Source organism: Oryctolagus cuniculus, chromosome 8 (assembly GCF_964237555.1).
Source record: "Oryctolagus cuniculus chromosome 8, mOryCun1.1, whole genome shotgun sequence".
Taxonomy (NCBI): domain Eukaryota; kingdom Metazoa; phylum Chordata; class Mammalia; order Lagomorpha; family Leporidae; genus Oryctolagus; species Oryctolagus cuniculus.
Window position 1 is genome coordinate 18,250,757 of NC_091439.1, and position 23,333 is coordinate 18,274,089.

General features: G+C 43.7%; 1 pseudogene; it reads left to right on the forward strand.

Annotated features, from left to right (window-relative positions):
- The first annotated feature begins 20,442 nt into the window (after positions 1 to 20,442).
- Positions 20,443 to 21,324, forward strand: LOC138843276 (ribosome biogenesis protein NSA2 homolog pseudogene; annotated as a pseudogene).
- The last annotated feature ends 2,009 nt before the right edge of the window (positions 21,325 to 23,333 follow it).

Genomic DNA, 23,333 nt, shown 5'->3' on the forward strand with positions numbered 1-23,333 from the left:
AGTGCCCTTTCTCTCTCTACCCTCAAGTGCTTTCCCCTTTTTCCTCTCCTAAATGTCACCCTCCTGGAAAAAAAAAAAAAGAAAGAAAAAAAAAGAAGAAGAAGGTGTTCACCATTTATCGCTATCATTTATCGCTAACATTTTCTTTGCACAGCAAAGGAAAGAAAACCACCAGATGATTCCATTTGCACCAGGGCCCCGTGGGGGTCATTCGGCAGCGCGAACGATCTGCCTGCACCGCTTGGAGCCCCGCCCCTCAGCTAGGCGCACTTTGAATAAACCAGTGGGATGTTTTCCAGAAAAAGTGACCTCACTGAAATTTTTACTAAGCCGTCTCAGAATTATTCATCTCTCAAATTCCAAGCCAACAAAGCCAAGAATTTTAAGTATGTTTCTAAATGTTTGTCCCAGTCGGACACTTTGCGGACTGCTCACTTTCTCACCCGGGAGAGAGCCATCTGCTCCTCCCTTCCAGTTCGGTACAGCCAGGGCTGTTCTCTGGAGAGTTAGGGAATACCGGAGAAGACGTTTATCACCTGATCCTTCGGGGTGGAGAGAGCCACTTTGTCCACGCCGACGGGAGGCCATAAAGAACTTTCCTCTGCCTATTACTAACCGAGGCCTCCGTGGATAAATTGACTGTGGGAAAGTCCCTAGGGAGCAGGCTTCTGGTGCCGCCATGTTTGTGCTGTCCTTGAAGCCACCGTGCAAGTGACAGAGCTGTGCTTGCCGAGGGTGCCAAGTCCTGACTGCTGTCTTCAATGCACTCACAGCCTCCTCCCTCGGGCTGCTGAAGCATCCTTGATAAATCATTCCGTCCAATTCCCCATCCCCCTTTACTTTGCCCCAAGAAGGGCGAGATTCCTAGATCTCGTGTCTTGACACCAACCGTCATCCTCATATGGTTCTGTCACTCTCACCACAATCTGACCTACTATTTCTTCACTCTGCAGCCAGGGTCTCTTCCCCTGCTTCCTCTGGAACTCACATCTTCAACCCACAGAATCTGCTAAACCTCCCTCTCGTCTTTCTGGAAGCCTGACTTGGCTCTCCATTGAAAACGCTGCTTCCTCTGTAGTTCCCACGGCAGGTGCCTGTGCTTTGTCCTCCACAGTTGGACCTGGGTGGTGGCTGTTCTTCTCCCGGCCCTTGCTTGCTCCAACCTGAGCATGCGCTCTTCTCTTCCCCAAACCTCCCAACTCCCCCAAAGTTCACGCCTGTGTCCATTCCCTCTTGCTCCTCCCTGCTGCAGTGGCCCACAACTCGCCCGGTGACTCTGCTTCTTCAGTCTTGAAGACTTTGGCTGCTAGATCACTGCCAGTCTCTCCAGTCATCCCAGTGTTGCCGAGGTGGTCCTTCCATTCATGTGAGTGTTCAGGCCCTTGACTATCTCTCTACCAGGGTCTTGTCCTCCTATCTCAGCCAGCTTTTCCTTAGGTCATGCAGACTTTGTCAGCGCCTCTTCTGGAACACTTTTGCAAGCTTTTTTCTCCAACCATGCTACTTTCTCTACTACCTTGACAGCAACAGTTCTTCAACACCAACACCACCTCCAAAATCCAAGGACTCAGCCACTCAACCTTATTCCTTCATGTTCCTGCTTCCCTCCTGACATAGTTGAGACTCAATTATACTCCCCTGAAATTATTCTCTTCTTTTCCAAATAATAGTTGCATGGAAAAATGTGCACTTTGTTCGAGTCAACCCCTCCCTCTCCTGCAACTCTGTACTTTCCGCACTAAACTCAGCAGGCACTCAGAGCTGCTCTGTGGTCTCACCTCACTTCCCTGCTCCAATCACTCTTGATTCTAGATCAGTATTTCTTACTTCATTCCTCTTTACTTCCTCTCTCCTCAACTCTCAGTTGTTAGCCTCAATTGATATTTCATTGAGAAAATACTATTACAAAATATTTTCCATTGTCTCCTACAACTGACTCTACAATACTGCCTGTGGGGAGCAACTGGGAGCAACTCGGACTAGACTAAGTTACTGGAATTAAGACTTATTCTATGCATCTGCTCTCCCACAATATGGTGCTGAGAAGGGAGAAACAGCTTCTACACAGCTGCCTCCAGTTCAACCAATAAACAGCAGGACCTGCTCCTGATTGGAGGAGAGCAGCGTACTCGGCGTGTGGGTAGCAGAGTTGGGATTGGCGGAAGAGGACTATAAAGGAGGAGAGAGACAACATGCACCAGGAACATCTATCTGAAGGAACACCTGTGCAGCCCCCGAGAGAGCCGGCCGGCAGTGTGCCGCTCCCCCGCGGAAGTGGGGAAAGCGGCAGGGGGAACCGCCCTTCCACGGAGGTGGAAGGGATGGTAGCCAACCGGGAAGAACCAGCAGCAAACCCGGGGAGGGCCAAGCAGACAAAAGAACAGCGCAGGGTCCTGTGTCGTTCCTCCGCGAAGAGGGGGAACAACATAATGATGCCGTGACTCAGATATGAAGCCTAGGCAGGGTTTAGTGTCGTTCCTCCACGAAGACGGGGAGCGACAACTGCCTACATCAATGCCCACCTATTTTGTTTTCTTCCCTGTTGTGAGAAAAAAAAACCTATGGACTTATTTCTATTTATTCTATATAAGGCCCATGCATAATGTCATTTTCACTCTCTCATTCAAGGATCTCACTGTGGGGCCAGCACTGTGGAGTAGTTGATAAAGCCGCTGCCTGTGGTGCCAGCATCCCATATGGGTGCTTGTTCATGTCCTGACTGCTTCACTTCCGATCCAGCCCCCTGCTAATGCGCCTGGGAAAAGCAAAGGAAGATGGTCCAAGTTCTTGGGCCCCTGCGACCCATGCGGGAGATCTGGAGGAAGCTCTTGGCTCCTGTCTTCTCCCTGGCCCAGGCCTGACTATTGCACCCATCTAGGAAGTGGACCAGTGGATAGAAGATCTCTCTCTCTCTCTCTCTCTCTGTCCCTCTCCCTCTCCCTCTCTTTTCCCTCTGTAACTCTAACTTTTAAATAAATAGATAAAATCTTTTTTAAAGGACTTCCCTCTTCCATGGGTACCTGCTCCTGCCCTCTACAAGAGCTTTCCCATCAGTTTTCTGCAGTATTAACATCATCCAACCTAAATCAGAAAAGAATTTCTCCATCATACATCTCCATCTAAATGCAGACTCATATTATTCTCCTCATTTAATAAAGTTTTATTTACTTATGTGTTTAAAAGAGTTATAGAAATAGAGGCAAGAAAGAGAGAGAGATAATTCTCTTGCATTAGGTCACTCTCCAAATGCCTGCACTAGCCAGGGCTGGGCCAAATCTAGAAGCCAAGAACTCCACCCAGGTCCTCCCTGACCCTCACACTCCCGTGGGTCATGGGAATCCTAGTTCTTAGGCCATCATCTTCTTTCTCTCCAGCGAATTAGCAGGAAGCTGGAATAGAAGCAGGGGCAGGACTCAATGCCAGGCCCTCCAATATAATATTCAGGTTTCCCAAGCAGCAGCTTAACCCACTGCACCAAGCATACTACTTCTTTCTCCTCTTGATAGCAATATTCTTACACAAAATCATCTATCTTCCTGTCTTCTGATCCTCTTCTGCCATTCTTTCCTGAGCCAAATTCATTTATTTATTTATTTTTAAAAATTTATTTATTTATTTGAAAGTCAGAGTTACACAGAGAAAGAAGGAGAGGCAGGGAGAGAGAGAGAGGTCTTCCATCTGCTGGTTTACCCCCCAATTAGCCACAATGGCCGGAGCTGTGCCGATCTGAAGCCAGGAGCCAGGAGCTTCTTCTGGGTCTCCCACGTGGGTGCAGGGGCCCAAGGACTTGGGCCATCGTCCACTACTTTCCCAGGCTATAGCAGGGAGCTGGATCAGCAGTGGAACAGCCAGAACTTGAACTGGCAAACATATAGGATGCTGGCACTGCAGCAGTGGCTTTACCCGCTACACCACAGCACTGGCCCCTGAGCCCAATTTAATAAGACTTTTCTCTCTACCATTTTGCTAAGCTATTTTTATCAACATCACTCATGATTTCTAGTTCTTAAGGTTTGCCTCACCAGGCAACTGCATTTTTAAAAAAGATTTATTTAAAAAATTAAAATAAACAAATAAAGGGCCGGTGCCATGGCTCACTTGGATGGTCTTCTGCCTGCGGCTCCAGCATCCCATATGGGTGCCAGGTTCTAGTCCCAGTTGCTCCACTTCCAGTCCAGCTCTCTGCTGTGGCCCAGGAGTACAGTGGAGGATGGCCCAAGTGCTTGGGCCCCCGCACCCACATGGGAGACCGGGAGGAAGCACCTGACTCCTGGCTTCGGATCGGCGCTGTGCCAGCGTGGCGGCCACTTGGGGAATGAATCAACGGAAGGAAGACCTTTCTCTCTGTCTCTCTCACTGTCTGTAACTCTACCTGTCAAATAAAATAAATAACTAAAGAGATTTATTTATTTATTTGAAATTCAGAGTTACAGAGACAGAGAAAGAGAGAGAGAGAGAGAGAGAGAGATCTTCCATCTGCTGGTTCACTCCACCAAGTGGTTGCAATGGCCAGATCTGAGCCAGGCTGAAGCTAGGAACCAGGAGCTTCATCTAGGTCTCCCATGCAGGTGCAGGGACCCAAGCACTTGAGTCATCTTCTGATGCTTTCTCAGGTCATTAGCAAGGAGCTGGGTCAGAAATGGATCAGCCAGGACGAACCGGCGCCCATATGGGATGCCAGTGTCACAAGTGACAGCTTTAACTGCTATGCCACAATGCTGGCCCACCCTGTAACTGCATTTGATGCAGATAATTGCCCCTCCTTCCTTCACTTGGCCAAGGGGGCTCCACTTCCTTCAAAGAGATCTTTGAGATCTCTTCAGATACCTTCTATATTCATGTTTTTGCAAATCCCATCCAAGCTGATAGTTTTACATACTGTCTACAAAGGCTCTCCAATTTGAAGCTATCTCTTCCATGGACTATCTCTTCCATGGACTCTAAATTCAATTCACATAACTGCATACTGGACCCCTTTCTGTGGGTATCTAATAGAATCTCAAACTTAACATCTGAAAAACTAAGTTTTTGATTTGAGCTGTTTACCTGCCGTCAAAACCCACCTCTCCTTACAAAGTGGTAATGTTAGTTAGCCGGCCAGGTCCAGAGTGTTGGCATCATCTTAAGAACTCTATTTACATTACATTCCACATCCAATCTCAATTTCTGTTGGCTCTACCCTCAAGATATGTCCAAAGCCTTACTGTTTTTAATACCTCCAGTGATAACATCATCAGTTTCTGCTTGATGGTGGTCATTGACTTCCCAACTGGCCTTGCTGCTGCTCCCTTGACACCCACCCTATTCTCCCCCTAGAAGCCTGAGTGATCCTTCTAAGCTGCAAGTCATCCCATGACCTTCTTCTGGTCAAAACATTCCAGTGGTTCCCCCCAGTGCAATCTAAGAACAACCCAGCTTCACTCTGGACCCCAGATAGCCTGTGATCTCTTTGACTCTGCTTCCTCTACCCAAGGCTCACTGTTCTTCAACCTCCCTGGCCTTGTCATTGTTGTCCCAACATCCAGAAACACTCTTACATCAAGGCTTTTGTACTGGCAGTTCTCTGTCTGGAACATTTCCTCCTGCAAATATCCACCTGGCTCCCTCCTACACATCATTTAGAGCTATGCTCAAATGTCTCCTTTTCTTCTTTTTAAAGTTATTTTTTAAATATCTATTTATTTATTTGAAAGTTGGAGTTACACACAGAGAGAAGGAAAGACAGAGGGAGAGAGAGAGAGAGATCGATATTCTGTACGCTGGTTTACTTCCCATTGGCCGCAACGGCTGGAGCTGTGCTGATCTGAAGCCAGGAGCCAGGAGCTTCTTCCAGGTCTCCCATGCAGGTGCAGGTGACCCAAGCACTTGAGCCATCTTCTACTGCTTTCCCGGGCCACAGCAGAGAGCTGGATTGGAAGTGGAGCAGCTGGGACTTGAACTGGCACTCGTATGGGATACCTGCACTCCACACGGTGGCTTTACCCGCTATGCCATAGCGTTGGCCCCAAAACTTATTTATTTATTTAAGTGTCAGAATGAGAGAGAGAGAGAGAGAGAGAGAGAGAGAGAGAGAGATTCTATCCACTGATTGACTCCCCAAGTGGCTGCAATGATCAGGGCTGAGCCAGACGGAGACCAGGAGCCAAGAGCTTCAACTGATGGGTGGGGCAGGGGCCCAAATACTTGGGGATCTTCTGATGCTTTCCCCAGGCTATTAGCAGGGAGATGGATTGGAAGTGGAACAGCTAGGACACAAACCCCTGCTCATATGGGATGCTGTCGTCGCAGGCGATGACTACCTGCTACACTACGATGGCCGGCTCCTGCCTCCTCCTCTTGTCTTCCATCCAAAATTGCACATCCACACCACGACTAGCTTTCCTTTTATCCACCATTTCATTTTTCATAGCACTTATCATCACTTGATGCATTTTACACTGTTGTAAATAGACCAAATGTTTCAAATTCAGGAGATGCTTTTATTCCTTCCCTTTAATGGTGCTATCCCCAGAAACCAACAGCAATTCTGACAGAAATGACTGTATTAAACCTTTGAGGAATCATCGACATCCACCCAATACATGTTGGGGAGTCGCTGTGTGCCAGACATTATTCTAGATACCGGGGATAACATATGAAACATCACAGACAGATCTCTTGTTCTCATGGCATTCTGAAAAGGAGAATGAAGAAACAGGCAAATAAGTAAAATATATGCAAGTGAGATAGTGTTAAATGCTAAGATGAAAAATAAAGAAGGGAGATAGGGAATATCACAGGTTGATAGAATTGAAATTATACATAAAGTGGCCATGGGTTGCCTCAAAGAGAAGATATTTGTGAAGGAAATGAGAGAGCTAGCCAAGTGAGGGGAAAATGCAAAGAAATTGAGAACATAAATTGCAAATTAAAGAACTAGTAAGGAAACCAGTGTGTGGTATGAGGGAACATGGAAGAGTGGACGATTACAGAGGTGAAGGGTCATGATCATACAGTATATCACAGCTAAGAGTAAGCAAGTTGTGTTTATTCTGAGTTGAACTGGAAGTCACTGGAAGGTGTGAGCAGATAAATGCCATTACTTAAGTTTCTCGGGGTAACTAGACTGCAGAGAATGAAAGCAGAAGACAGAGAGGCCTTTCCAATAATCCAGAAGAGAGAAGAGCGGCTTGTGCCAGAAAGATTGCAAAGCAAGCTGTGAGAAGCACTCTCATTCTAGATGTGTTTTAAAGGCTTTTCACAAGAACTTGACATAGGCTGTTAGAAAAATAAAAGAATTAGGATGATACCAAAGTGATCGACCAAAGCAACTGGATGGAGGGTATGTCTTAAAACAGAAGACAAAGGTTGCAAGAGAAGGTGACTTTGGAGGAACTATCAGGAGCTTAATTTTTAATAAATTCAAGTTGAGAAGGCTATTATACACGTATCCAATGAAAATGTCAAGTATGAGTTGACTATGTGATTCTGGACAAGGAATTTTTGGACTTTAAGTCTAGATTGGTTACCTAAATTGGTTTTTATGATTACAATAAAGAGTTGGAAGCAGCCCGTATCTGTCATAGCAATATAGAAATTTCAAGCAGAAATGAATTGTTCCAGGGAATTTGAAGCCTACACAATTATTGAAAGAGTGAATGTCAGAAAAGGTTTTCAGGAAACAGAAGTGTGAGGATCACAGAGCAGTATTGCTGAGGATCACCTCCGTCTCCTCGGTGAAATACAAAGCAAGGGAACATGCTGCGAATAACAGCAGCAAAGAAAGTTGAGAAGGGTTTTGAGGAAGTAGTGAAAGTCGGACTGATCTTCCAAAACATGCTTGCAGGGGAAGATGTTTGGTGCAATGGTTAAGACGTCTGCATCCCATACCAGCCTTCCTGGGCTCAAATCCCTGCTCTGCTTCCACTTCAGCCTTCAGCTAATGTGCACCCTGGGAGGCAGCAGGAGATTGTTCAAGTGCCTGGGAGCCTGCCACCCACATGAAAGACCCAGACTGCACGGTCCACCTCCAGCTACTGCAGATCTTTGGGGGAGTGAACCGGCTGCTCAAAGATCTCTCTCTGCCTTTCAAATAAAATGAGAATAAATTTAAAAACTTAAAAATGAATCCTTGCTACTGAGCCTGTTCATGATTTGTCAAATAAAGGGCTAGGCATTGTGATGTAAAGGAATTTCACACTCTTTTCCTGTCACAGTGCAACTCTATGAACATTAAAAGTAATTCTGTTTAAAAGTTCTCCCAGGAAAACAGTTGAACACTAGTAGCTAATAGAAGGTGCAGGCAGAGACTCAACTCTGAACTTCTACAAGGCAGATTTTTCAGCTTGCCCCAGAAATTCAGATTCATTAGGACTGCAGTGAGGTCCAAGATTTTTAACAAGTGCCCTAGACAATTTTGCATGCTGTGATCAAGGCTGCTGAGTTGCTTCTAAATTGGAATGGTTGCCAGGAACAGCTGTCAAGAACGAGGGGTACCCTTGGTTGGTGCTAGGAGCCATTGCCACCTAAAAGCAGCCTTTGGAAGCAGTGTACTGCTTTAATACAGAGAAAAAGTCTTATTACAACAACGTGCTGAAGACCACAGTCCCCCGTTATTCTGGAATGAATTACCTTAAAAATATTTATTTGTTTGTTTGAAAGATAGAGAAGGAAAGAGGGAGGGATAGAGAGATTTTCTATCTCCTAGTTCACTCCCCAAATGACCAGGAGCCTAGAATTCCATCCTGGGTTCCCTTGTGTGAGGCAGGGACCCAAGTACTTGGGCCATCTTCTATAGTTTTCTCTGTCACACTAGCAGGAAGCTAGATTGGAAGTGGAGCAGCTGGAACTCAGAAAATTGGTATTGCAGGCTGCGGCTCAGCCCACTGCGCCCAATAGTGGCCCCATAAGCACATCAGGATCCACTGTCTACCTAATAGCTGTGGGAAAGCAATGGCTTTCTGGGCTTTTGTTGTAATTCTCAACAAAGAAAATAAATAGAAACCTTCCCAGGTTAAGCTCACAAACACTTACCTTGAATGCTTTACAAGTTTTTGTGTAACAATCTAGCCCTGAAATGTCTAACCAGGACAATATGTCTAAGAGAAACTTGAAAAATGATCATTTTTTCCAAGGCTAGAATTAACTTTCAACTATACTTGGCTAAATAGGAAATATGGACAGAGAAAATATTATGGTATTGTTAATTTTCAGGTGAACACCACATGGACAGACTATCACACAGGTAGCTGCAGATTTTTCTTCATAGAATGATTTCAGTATAAACAAGATCTTATTCCCCGAAGGACCATTTAATCCAAGTATAAACGTGCTAACATTAAAGAAAAGTTTCAACCACATAAATAAAATCAGAATGTCACAATGTACCGACTATATTTTCCTAAGAAATTAAAACTTTACACTTATTACTTGCAACCACTTAACAACCCATACTATTCAGCTCGATCAATTAAATTAGTCCCATGGAATAAAATACAAGCGAGGAATGGTACCTGAAATCATTTTTATTCATGACTAGAGGCTCTGAAGATCCTTTTGACAAGCCCTTAAAAATCTTGCGGGTCATGTTAAAAACTTTACTGTACAAGTGCTGGTTCAATTTGGGTCCAAGCCGGCGCCGTGGCTCAATAGGCTAATCCTCCACCTTGCGGCGCCGGCACACCGGGTTCTAGTCCCGGTTGGGGCGCCGGATTCTGTCCCGGTTGCCCCTCTTCCAGGCCAGCTCTCTGCTATGGCCAGGGAGTGCAGTGGAGGATGGCCCAGGTGCTTGGGCCCTGCACCCCATGGGAGACCAGGAAAAGCACCTGGATCCTGGCTCCTGCCATCGGATCAGCACGGTGCGCCGGCTGCAGCGGCGGCCATTGGAGGGTGAACCAACGGCAAAGGAAGACCTTTCTCTCTCTGTCTCTCTCTCTCACTGTCCACTCTGCCTGTCAAAAAAAAAATAAAATAAAAAATTAAAAAAAAAAAAAAAACAAAAAAAAAAAAAAAAAAAAAAAAAAAACAATTTGGGTCCAGAGGTGGGGGATCTCTGGACTTGATACAATCAGTGCGACATCGAGAATGTGAGAATAGAAAACCCCAAGCCATACAAAGACTGCTGGCATTTTCACACGCTCACTACCTGAGTTTTCTAGTGCTGAACAACTGAGGAATATGAATGTACAAAGCTCATCGACTCAAGTCAGCATCTGCCTTTTTCAGCCGCTCCTCCTCCTGCAAAGGAAGTCACTATGCTTCTGTTTTTCTCAGCTCTGTGTTCTGAATCCCCAAAGCAACCAACAGAAAAGAAGAGTGGGGAGGGTGGGATTTTATTTATTTGTTTTTCAAGCAAAAACAGAACTTGCTTTTCTCAGAACATGTACTTTCAGATAAGAACCAGAGTATGGTCCACGGATTCTCATGTATTTTCCTATAGTAATTTGTGCACATGGTTGTACAAGACACAAAATAAGAGAAATCTCCTTGGCATTGTATCCTGAATTGTCTCCAGTGGTCTGAAAGCTCTTGTGTTTTTCTTCTTTCTCTGTTTTTTTTTTAAATCCAAAAAATACAAAATAAAAGCACTGTCATTAACATTTTTTAAATGGTTGACCAATTTTCTAAATATTTGTTTATTTTTTTTAAGATTTGTTTGAAAGTCAGAGTTACACAGAGAGGAGAGGTAGAAAGAGAGAGAGAGAGAGAGAGAGAGGTCCTCCATCCACTGGTTCACTCCCCAGTTGGCCGAAACGGCCGGAGCTGTGCTGATCTGAAGCCAGGAGCCAGGAGCTTCTTCCAGGTCTCCCATGCAGATGCAGGGGCCCAAGGACTTGGGCCATCTTCCACTGCTTTCTCAGGCCATAGAAGAGAGCTGGATCAGAAGAGGAGCAGCCAGGACTAGAACCGGTGGCCATGTGAGATGCTGGCGCTTCAGGCATGGGCATTAACCAGGTGCGCCACAGTGCCAGCCCCATCATTTGCATTTTTAATATTTTCATGATTTCCTCTATGCTCAAAGTTTTTAAAGTCCCAGTCCTTTCTGGGAATTAGTGCTTGTTTGTTCATCCTATCAAATACTAATTCTGTATAAGAATGATTAATTCAGAAAGGGAAATCTCTAAAATCTACCAGAATCTTTTACATTTTACTCTCCCTGGTACTCAATCTAGACCTCTGCTCTTCCCTGCTGAACAGCCACCAGCAACCAAGCTATCTTGGGCCAGCATCACCACCTACTGGTCATGGTGATAAATGACTAAACTGCTTTAGCGCACGCACAAGCCATGGTGTCCAATTTATTCTACACTCAGAACTCAGTACATTTTTTTTCTTTAGGAAATTTCTGTCCTATTGAAAATTATATACATTCATAGTATCTACTTCATCAAATAATGCAATCCCTTCTTATGCTGTAAATCACATCCCTATATAGCTCTGTCCATCTCTATATATGATCAATCTTGCACCCTTCCCTACAATACAGATTCTTCTTCCTTTTTAAGGGTTTATTTATTTGAAAGGAAAAGTTACATAGAGGGAGAGATGGTAAGAGAGAGAGAGAGATCTTCCATCCACTGGTTCACTCTCCAAATGGCCCAACCGCCAAAGCTGGACTGGTCTGATGCCAGGAGCCAGGAGTTTCTTCCGGGTCTCCCACATGGGTATAGGGGCTCAAATACTTGGACCAACTTCCACTGCTTTCCTAGGTTGTTAGCAAGGAGCTTGACTGGAAATGGAGCAGCAGGGACTTGAACAGGCACCCATATGGGAGGCCGGCACTGCGGGTGGCAGCTTTACACTACAGCACCGGCCCCAGTACAGATACTTCTGTGGAACTCAGTGTCTGTGCGTTGGTCTTCTATACATTCTCCATTTATTTATTCCACAGCTTTATTCCAAATGAAACCTGGGCTTCCTACTCCATAGATACTCCACTGTCAGTTCCAGATCTTCCCTCTTCTTTTTTCCTGGAAGCTCAGCCATGAGTCACCCATTCCCTTCCACACATCTCATCTGCAGACTTCACTGTCCCTCCCCACCATTCTTTGAAGGTTCTCACACTGATCTGCTGTCACTATCTCCGACACAGTTCTCATTCTTGGTGGTCTCGATATCATGGAAAAGATCCCTACAGTGATCTACCAGGGGTAGGGAATGAATCAGCTTCAGGCTGTATAAGGCCTGTGTAATCATTTGGTCTGGCACTGCCAGGGCAACCATAGGTGGGACTCAAAATTCAATCATCTGCAGCAAGCTAATGCTTAAGATGATAGTTTTTTATGTCCCACAAGTGATGTTCTAAGTACCCAAAGGTCTTTGGCAGGAGAGTTTCCCTACCCTGGAGGTCCTTGATGTCCTCCCCGTTCATGATGGTGCTCTCCTCATCATTCAAGCCACCTGTGCCAATAGTGACACTCTAGACTTCACTGTTACCAACAGCTCCACATCCTTCATGACACCAACTTCAGACACGTCACCCTCCAGCTGCACCTCCATCTTTCTCTCCCACTCTTTGTTATCCAGCCCCAGGGGAAGTGCCTATCCATGACCTTATTGTTGATGTCTCACCCCTTCATGTACCTATTGATGATAATCGTTACTTCTCTATACCCCACTTCCTTGGGCCTCCTCACCCATCATCAAAGTTACTTTTCTTGACTAAATCCAAATTTCCACCTCCTCCTTGCTGCCCTGAACCGTGGAGGGTGGCTGGAAGAAAACACACACTGCTGCTCGCGGACCTTACTTCCGTGCCTGTCACTCTCAAGTGAGCCCTTCCTGTTGCAGGATGCTTTACTGCCTTGGTCACTCACTTCCTGCTCTTATTCTTCCGGAAAACTATCTTGGAATGCTTCTGTTCTCTTTAAGCCTCCAGCACGTCATCCTTTATTCTCCCTGTAATGACTTTGCTGTTCATTTTACTAAGAAAATAGAGGCAATTAGAAGAAACTTCCTTTTGTTCCCAGTACCAAGAACACGGACTGTCTTCCCTTGTGCCCCCTTCCTACCTTCCCTCTTAAGACCTTGAAAAGATAGTCTCTGCTCCTCTGTAAGTAGAAATCCAAGTCTAAAAAGGATCTCCTCCACCTCCTCAACTCCAGAGTGTCCTGTCATGATGTGTTCATTTTCTCTGCATCCCATGACACTTCCCTCTCTAACCGGATCATTTTCGTCTTTAAAAATAAAACCCTACCTTGATCAATGTGACCTTCTAGTTACTACCTGATTTCTCTGCTCACCTTCATCACAAAAACCTTGAGAATGATGGGTTCCATGTGTTGTGCACCTCTTCTGGTATTTCCTGAATCAATTCCACCCGGGCTTCTATGCGCTCCTATTCCAAGACTGACAGTGATTTCCATGGACCCCAGCTGGTGGGTACTACCTAGTCCTTGTCTCTCCATCACCAGCAGCGTTGGGTCAGCTCATCACACTCACCTTTCAAATATATTTCCTTTGCCTGGATCTTTTTTGTCTTTCTATTTTTCTGATCATTCCGCTGCTGGTATCCATGTTGGTTCTTCCTTGTATTCTAGACCTCTACATGTGGGTAAATCAAAGTGTTCAATCCTCAGATCTCTCCTTGATCAATAGTTCACTCTTGTGGTGATCTCAAATAATCCTTTAACATTAAATGCTACCTCCATGCAGGTGACTCCAGATTTCTAACTATAGCCTAGACCTCTTTTTTGGACTCTAGACACTTAAACAACCTATTGCCTGTTATTGCCATAGAGAGGACAAGTAGGCATCTAAAACTGAACACATCCAAAACTAAGTCTCACCTGGTCTCACCTCTCAATTGTGTTCAGTTTTTGCTCAAAATAGGCAATGACAATGCCATTGTAACAATTTCCTGAGTCTAACATCTTGAGTCATCCTTCACACACACACACACACACACACACACACACACCCTCTCTTTCTCTCTTACTTTCTGCTAGGGACATTTAAAAGATTATGCATAAAAATTGTACATATCTTCAGGGTTCCATGTGTTGTTGCAATGCGTTTATACATTGTGTAATGTTCAAATCAGGGTAACCATACTTATCTACTCAAATATTTTATATTTCTTTGGTAACACATTTAGAGTCCTTTCTTCCAGTAATTTTTAAAAGAGTAATATATAGTACATTATCCTTATGGATAGCCACCTACTGTGTAATAGAACCCCAGAGCTTCTTTTTCCTATATAACTGTAGCTTAGTACCCATTAATGAGCTTCTCCACATCCCCTCTTCCCCTCTGCTTTCTCCAGCCACTGATAACCACCATTATACTCTTAACTTCTATGAGATCAACCTTTTCTAGGCACTGCATATTAGAACGATCATGAGATACTTTTCCATCTGTGCCTGGCTTATTTCGTCTAACGTAATGGCCTCCATTCTTTCTGATGGCTGAGTAATATTTATACTATTAAATTGTACTTTCCTCAAGTCCTAGTATTTGAAATGTTTTAATTTTCACTATTTTCTTTACCTTTTGACTAATATTATGAAATTATTTGTCTACTATTGTCACAGTGAGTTTAGTAGCTAGTACATAGCATTTTATAAGGCAATAACTCCCCTAAATACAACCATATAGTGCCTGTTCTAAACAAAGAAATGAGGTTAATGAACCATGATGAGTATCTGTTTTTCTTGAGTGAAGTAGATCAAAATTTGTGTGCTGCTCTTGAAAAGATAGGCCACAAGGAAAGAAAACACATCATGTGTGAAAATTCTCATCTTAAATCACTTTCATTTCAAAACCTTGCTTGTTCCTTTGTTTCTACAAAAGAATAGGGAAACAATTACCTCTTAATAGTCCCCACAGTGTAAGAGAGCTCATTGCATGTTCACAGGATCACAATTTCTGTCTCAATAACGTGCTAAAATCAGTCAACCCAGCCCACCACCCCACCTTTTTGCAACCCCCCTCCAAGTCATCACCCAGTTATACCACCAAGTCATGGGCCATCCTCTGGTGTCTCTGCAAAGGTTGAGTCTTCCAAAGTCCGCAGAGAAAGGGAGGAATAATATGAGTGCTGTTTATTTCTGGGTGTTGCATTGGATAGAGGATAACCATGTAGTACTGCTGTAATACTATTGTCCAGTAATTTGTCTCACTGAAATTTTTAAAATCTATGCATAGCCCATCCTGTCTGTTCCACTCTTAATAGTGCTTGCCTGATCCCAGGTACTTGTGTTTACACTTCGTCACAAATTTCACTGGAAAATGAGATGCAAGCTGCTAGCTAATTAGAATTTGAAGATTAGTTCAAATTTAAAGTGAGGCCAGCGCCGCGGCTCACTAGGCTAATCCTCTGCCTTGCCGCGCCGGCACACCGGGTTCTAGTCCCGGTCGGGGCACCGGATTCTGTCCCAGTTGCCCCTCTTCCAGGCCAGCTCTCTGCTGTGGCCAGGGAGTGCAGTGGAGGATGGCCCAAGTGCTTGTGCCCTGCACCCCATGGGAGACCAGGAGAAGTAGCTGGCTCCTGCCATCGGATCAGCATGGTGTGCCGGCCGCAGCGCGCCAGCCGTGGCAGCCATTGGAGGGTGAACCAACGGCAAAGGAAGACCTTTCTCTCTGTCTCTCTCTCTCACTGTCCACTCTGCCTGTCAAAAAAAAAAAAAAAATTAAAGTGAATCTTGCTTTTTTCCCAACAGGATCAAATCAGCAGTAAACTTTTATTTTATTTTATTTTTGGACAGGCAGAGTTAGACAGTGAGAGAGAGAGAGACAGAGAGACAGGTCTTCCTTTTTCTGTTGGTTCACCCCCAAAATGGCTGCTACGGCTGGTATGCTGTGCGGATCCAAAGCCAGGTGCCAGGTGCTTCCTCCTAGTCTCCCATGCAGGTGCAGGGCCCAAGCACTTGAGCCATCCTCCACTGCCTTCCCAGGCCACAGCAGAGAGCTGGACTGGAAGAGGAGCAACCAGGACAGAATCCGGCACCCCGACCGGGACTAGAACCTGGGGTGCCGGCGCCACAGGCGGAGGATTAGCCTAGTGAGCCGCAGCGCCAGCCAGCAGTAGACTTTTCTGGTCAGGCTACAAATCAAAAGGAGAGGAATTGAGCACTGGTATGGATGTTATCAGTGTAGTGAATTTCCCTGCTCACTCCTAAGATAACTAAGATGTTTGAACCTATGGATTTTCTTTTTCCTTCAGTAGCATAATTTAATACTGAGGACAAAAACATTTTACAGAATTAATCAGATAATACTAATCCTGCATGATGGAGGAAACTTAGAAGCAAGTCACTCCAAAACAGTTAAAAATAGGATCTAAGTGCTAAATCCTGAGTAAGGAAATTGGCTCATTTGTGAAATATGTTAGCAAAAGAACTTCACTGATATTGACTGTGGCTTCTGAGCTCAGCTATAAGATTTTCTACTCCTGGACAGAGTTCTAATAGGCAAACAGAAAAGTCAAACTCTAAGACTAACAGGAAATTGTATCTTCTCAGAGGTCACATTTGCCGCAACTTTTGAATAAGGTACAAAAGGGCAAGAGGACCAAAGACCCTGGCGCAATCAGGACCCTGTCCCCTGAAGCCAACGACTGAGTGGCAAAATAATTTCATATCCTCATGCCTGGATTTTAAGTGCAGAAAGCAATATACTGTGGCAAAAATATAGGACATAAATTTAATAAAATGAGTTTTATTAGATGGGGCACTGCAGAGCTTCCCCTAATTAAACTTTATCTTCACGTTAGGGCAATTTTTTCCTTTTGGAGACCAGTCTATTCTTTATTTCTTAACTTCCTGTCATTCTTTTTTATTGGTAAAGCAATTATTTTTGCTAAAACCAGTGGACAGAGCTCATAAAATGGTATTGTTTTATACACACCCTGCATTGTTGAATGATATAAAGAATGAATATATACTTTGGGACAAGAAATAAATCCTCAATGATTACTCATGATTGTAGATTATACCCCTCATTATGACTTTAAACTAGGTTTTCTGGATAAAGATTGGGAAAATAACCATTTTAGCATAGAAAAATAATACTTTTGTAGACATTATATCAAATGGATTTCAGATTGAAAAATTAACTCCAGAACCAAGGAAAGGTGTCCCTCAGAGGTTCCTGAATGTATATTCTCTAGTGTCTGAAAACTATACCTAAACCAGTCTCAACTCCTGAAACTATTTCATCAAAGCATCTCAACATGACTTGCTAGAGCAAGCACAGCTAAATTGTCACCTGTAAATATGTCTGCAGGGAAAATAAGCTTGCTATACAAATCACTACAAACTTCTATAAAAATATGTATCAGGTTTCATTATTAAATAACCATTTCAGCTGTTGAAAGTCAATATAGACAATGGATAAAGTAGCAGCACCAAATAGTCCTTTCATAACTTACAGCACAATCCACATAAAAAGATCTTAGTGACAAAGATTTACTCATAAATCACTTGCTTTATTATATTGATTTGACTTTTGAATAGATAGGGAGAGAGAGAGAGAGAAAGTGGGATTTAAGAGAGGAAAAATGAGCCGGCGCCACGGCTCACTAGGCTAATCCTCCGCCTAGCGGCGCCGGCACACCGGGTTCTAGTCCCGGTCGGGGCGCCGGATTCTGTCCCGGTTGCCCTTCTTCCAGGCCAGCCCTCTGCTGTGGCCAGGGAGTGCAGTGGAGGATGGCCCAGGTGCGTGGGTCCTGCGCCCCATGGGAGACCAGGAAAAGCACCTGGCTCCTGGCTCCTGCCATCGGATCAGTGCGGTGCGCCGGCCGCAGCGGCCATTGGAGGGTGAACCAACGTTAAAGGAAGACCTTTCTCTCTCTCTCTCTCTCTCTCTCTCTTTCACTGTCCACTCTGTCTGTAAAAAAAAAAAAAAAAAAAAAAAGAGAGAGGAAAAATGAACTCCAATCCCTTCAATAACAGTTGTGTTGTCATTTGTAGAAGGATATATGGGACAAATCACGTACAACTTTACTGTTTTTAAACAAATTTATTTATTATTTATTTTCATTTTATGTTGAAGTTAGAAGGACAGAGAGAAAGAGACAGACACAGAGAAAGATTTTTCCATCTGTAGATTCACTCCCCAAATGCCTACAACAGTTGGGCTGGGCCAGGCCAAAGCCACAAGGCAGGCACTCAATCTGGATCTTCACGTGGGCAACAGGTGATCAAGTATTCAAGTACTTGAGCCATTATCTGCTGTCTCCCAGGGTGTCAGTAACAGGAAGCCACAATCAGCATCTCAGCTGCCATGCCAAACACTCCCTTGCTGTTACTTTAAGGTAACAAACCTTGAACTATGAGTTTCATGACATAGTACACATACTTTGGAAGCCAAAATTTCCCAATATGTCATTGTATTCCACCTGTTGACTGTCTACAGAGAAACACCCAGTGATGCTGAAGACTGTATTCTTTGAAAAAATGAGAATGATTTTCACATCCAGATTCTACATCAGTTATAGAGGAAACATGAGCATCCCAAAGCTACTTATTTAAGGTGGTTTCATGAAACAGACTCTATCACATTAATTAGCTCCCGTTGGTGGGTTTTCCTTTTTTTTTTTAAAGATGTATTAATTTATTTGAAAGGCAGAAATACAGAGTGAGAAGGAGAAAGAGAAATCTTCCATCTACTGGTTCACTCTGCAAATGGCTGTAATGGCCAGGGCTGGACCAGGTCAAAGCCAGGAGCCACGAGTTTCTTCCAGGTCTCCCACACAGGTGCAGGGTCCCAAGGACTTGACTCATCCTCTACTGCTTTCGCAGGCCATAGCAGGGAGCTGGATCAGAAGTGGAGCAGCCGGGACTCAAGCCCATGCCCATATGGGATGCCAGCACAGCAGGTGGATGCTTTACCCATTATGCCACAGCGCTGGCCCCCTTTACTTACTGTTTTAATAAACCTTTGTTTATGCCCAGAAGCGCCATTAAATTGCCAGGCAGACACTAATCTACAGTTCATTGGGGAATGGGAGAAGCGCAGTGACACCTGCAGAGGGGTTCACTTAGAGCTCACTTACCACTGTGTTTAGACTAGGAACTGGACAAAAGAAGGGAAAATCAAGGTTGTGCCTCAATCATATCCCAAGACTGTTCTCCTCTCAGACATGGGGATGAATAGCCATTTATGATGTGGATCAAATAACCACAATGGCAGGCTTTAAAAAATACTCGTATTTAATCTTTCAGAGACAGTCTTTCTATGGTTAAAGAGAGAATAATTAAATTTTCTATCTTTAATTTGAAGGAATGAATGAAAATGGGGTGTTTGACATTGAATACTATGTTTTGTCCTCTTCCACTTGATAGCTCAGAACACAGCACAGAGTCCATGGATAAGGGACTGGGTCTCCTTGAGAAAATAACCAAGGAGGCATCAGTTCCCACCTGTGAAAATAAATGTCAAACATTATGTAATTCAGAAAATCAATCTGAACATTGCTGTGAGACCTAAGTCTGAATTGGTTTGGCATGTTAACTCTAATTAAAGTAATTAGATTACAAGTAATTCATCAGTTATCAGCACAATGGGTTAATGGCATTGCATGTCTGATGGGTGATCTTGATTTTTCTTTTCAGCATTTAAACAATAATGCTGCCAAGAAGCTGAGAATAGCAACTCAAAATCATTTTTCAAGTTTATAATGCAAATCAGAGCTTAGACATTCTATTCAGTGATTGAAAAATGTGCTTTTTTTTAATGCTCTCATGTGCTAGAGCAAACATCACAGCAATACAATGAAAATAAGAAAGCAATGCTGGCAAAATGGAGCCATTTTTCTCTGCTAAATGGAATGCAGGGAGCATTCTTAACTCTAAGAATTCATGGAAGTAAGTGAGTAACTTCCCACTGAGGCTCTCATAGGCTGCCTGGCATAGCCTTGGAAATGTGGTTGTTGAAGCCTTCACTCACATTTTAAAAAATTTTTATATATTTATTTGAAAGGCAGAGAGAGAGAGAGAGAGAGAATCTTCTATCCTCTGGTTCACTCTGCTACAGCCCAGATTAGGCCAGGTGGAAACCAGGAGCCAGAAACCATCCATGTCTCCCACATGGGTAGCAGAGGCCTTAGACAATCATCTGCTGCCTTCCCAGGCAAATTAGCAGGAAGCTTGATAAGAAGCAGAGCATTCAGAACCTGAAATTATGTGAGATGCCAGCCTTACAGGTGGCAGCTTAACCTACAGCCATAGCCCTGGCCCCTCACTTTTAAAATATAAGATTGATGATCTAAGTAAAATTTGAATGACAGCTGAGTTTTTCTAGTATTGATAATAATGAAACAAGTCTCTTGCAATTAGCCCCAAATTATGTGTGTATGTATGTGTATAAACACTAAAAATAAATATTGGATAAGCTGCAAAGGGGAAATGAGAAGTGTTAAAGTCCTCTGAGAATGCAATTCTGGTCATATCTATTAAGATTAAAAGTACGTGCACCCCTTCCTCTAACAACTTGATGAAAACAAAACCATCAGAAAGTCGGGAACTTCTTCGCACCCAGGAGGCTGCACCTGGCGGTTCTAAGGCCGTCACCATGCCACAAAATGAATATATTGAATTACACTGTAAACGCTATGGGTACCATTTGGATTACCATGAGAAAAAGAGAAAAAAGGAAAGTCGGGAGGCTCATGAACGTTCAAAGAAAGCAAAAAAGATGATCGGTCTGAAGGCCAAGCTCTACCATAAGCAGCGCCATGCTGAGAAAATACAGATGAAAAAGACTATCAAGATGCATGAGAAGAGAAACACGAAACAAAAGAATGATGAAAAGACTCCCAAGGGAGCAGTGCCTGCCTATCTGCTAGACAGAGAAGGACAGTCCCGAGCTAAAGTACTTTCCAACATGATTAAACAAAAACGAAAAGAGAAGGCAGGAAAATGGGAAGTCCCTCTGCCTAAAGTTCGTGCCCAGGGAGAAACAGAAGTATTAAAAGGTATTCGGACAGGGAAAAGAAAAAAGAAGGCACGGAAGAGGATGGTTACCAAAGTCTGCTTTGTTGGAGATGGCTTTACAAGAAAACCACCTAAATATGAAAGATTCATTAGACCAATGGGCTTACGTTTTAAGAAGGCCCATGTAACACATCCAGAACTGAAAGCTACCTTCTGTCTGCCAATACTTGGTGTAAAAAAGAATCCATCATCCCCATTATACACAACTCTGGGTGTAATTACTAAAGGTACTGTCATTGAGGTGAATGTGAGCGAGCTGGGCCTTGTGATGCAAGGAGGCAAGGTTATTTGGGGGAAATATGCCCAGGTTACCAACAATCCTGAAAATGATGGATGCATAAATGCAATCTTACTTGTTTGATAACAGTAACTCCTAATCATTATTGAAGACTACAAACTAAGTGGGAAAACTGTCTTTCTGAATACTTCCAAATAGCCTTCATGTCTGCAGTTAGCAAGAGAATTATTTTAAGGTGTAAAAAACATTAAAAAGATGCACTTTTACTGACTGTTCTTTATTGGAGTCTGCTTAAGGTTTACATGTTAATAAAATGTGAATAATTAAAGCAAAAAAAAAATCAGCACAAGGAGTCCTCCTCACCAGGGGAATAGAAGAGGAAACTGTGGTTCTTCAGTGTTGCTCACTGAAGAGAATGCGTAAGATTTGTATGAGTGGATTTGGAGGGATTTTTTACACTATGTGTTCAAGTGCACAGAACAGTTTTTTAATGTCTGTGGTGAAGACAGCTGGGTAAGAGTTGGAAGAGAGAGGGAAAAACAGTTTAATAAAATGTTTTGGAAGCATTCTCAGTGAAACATAAAATAGGATTTTATCCAAAATTTTACAAACAAATATGTCTCTGCATAAGTCAGTCAGAAGAGATGTGTTAAATAGTAGTTGTTGAGCAGTCGGTGCTGTGGTGTAGTGGGTAAAGCCACCGCCTGCCTTGCCAGCATCCTATGTGGGCATTGGTTCAAGTCCCGGCTGCTCCACTTCTGACCCAGCTCTAAGCTATGGCCTGGGAAAGCAGTAGAAAATGGCCCAAGTCTTTGGGCCCCTGCACCCATGTGGGAGACCCAGAAGAAGTTCCTGCCTCCTGCCTTTGGATTGGCCCAGCTCTGGCCATTGTAGCCATTTGGCGAAGGAACCAGCAGATAAAAGACCTCCCCCCACCTCTCTCCCTCTCTGTAACTCTGCCTTTCATATAAATAAATAAATATTTTAAAAAATAGTAGTCATTGAAGGGGCCAGTGTTGCAATATAGTAGGTAAAGCGGCCACCTGTGGTGCTGGCATCACATACGGGCACCCGTTCAAGATCTGGTTGCTCCACTTCTGACCCAGCTCCCTGCTAATGTGGCTGGGGAGGTAGCAGAGCATGGCCCCAAGTAATTGGACCCCTGAACCAACATGGGAGACCTAGAAGAAGCTCCTAGACCCTGGTTTTGGATCTGCCCAGCTTTCACTCATTGTGGCCATATGGAGAGTGAACCAGCAGATGCAAGATCTGTCTCTCTGTCTCTCCCTCTCTCTCTGTAACTCTGCCTTCAAATAAGTAAATCTTAAGAAAAAGATATTTGGCTCATTTTCAAAGTAAAGTGTTTAGCTGTGAGTAGACAACTAGCTAGCAACAGCTGCAGACAAGTAGCTAGCTAGCCTGACAACTAGGTTACATGCACCTGCAAAGTTCTTAGGCAATCAGGATATTAGGAGTGGCCAAAACAGCTGAAGCAAATGCGGGTAATAGTGTAACTCCGTGACACTCAGCTGATGAGAACTGGGGGAGGGACCTGCAAGCTAGAGAATAAATAGTTTGTTGTAAATTTCCCTGGCTGTGTCTGCCCACCTACAGATGCCTGATCTCGCAAGGCCATTAGTGTCTCACTTTCTCTGCAGTTCCTGAGTCTGAATCCATCTTTTGAGTGGACGGGTGAGTTTGTTTCTCACAGTAACCAAAGTGTTAATGGTGGTTATCTTGGGTGATTTTGAGTTTTTTATATATTTTTATTTGGGTTGAGTACTTTACAATGACATCTTTTATTTGTAAGAAATAGAAAGTTTAAAGAATGATCAGTAAAACAATATTATGTGTTACATTTTCAAACAAAAGGCTGCATATGTATTCCAGACAACTAGCACTTTTTCTTTAAATTTGGCACATTTTTAAAACATTGCATAAAGGAATTGTATTATGCTATCATGGTCCAAGTACAAAATGTGGACAATCTGCAAGTCCTACTTTGTCTAAAGGCCTGCAAAACCAACTAGACTCTGTCAAAATTGGATACTCCAGCTTTGAAAAATGGGGCTTTGATTTAAAGAACCAGAAAGAATAGCAGAACCTGATCCTCCTGGGCCGTATTGGCAACGTCCTCCTGCTTCCAAGGAGAAAGCATGCAAGCCTGAGGTTGCCAACACCTT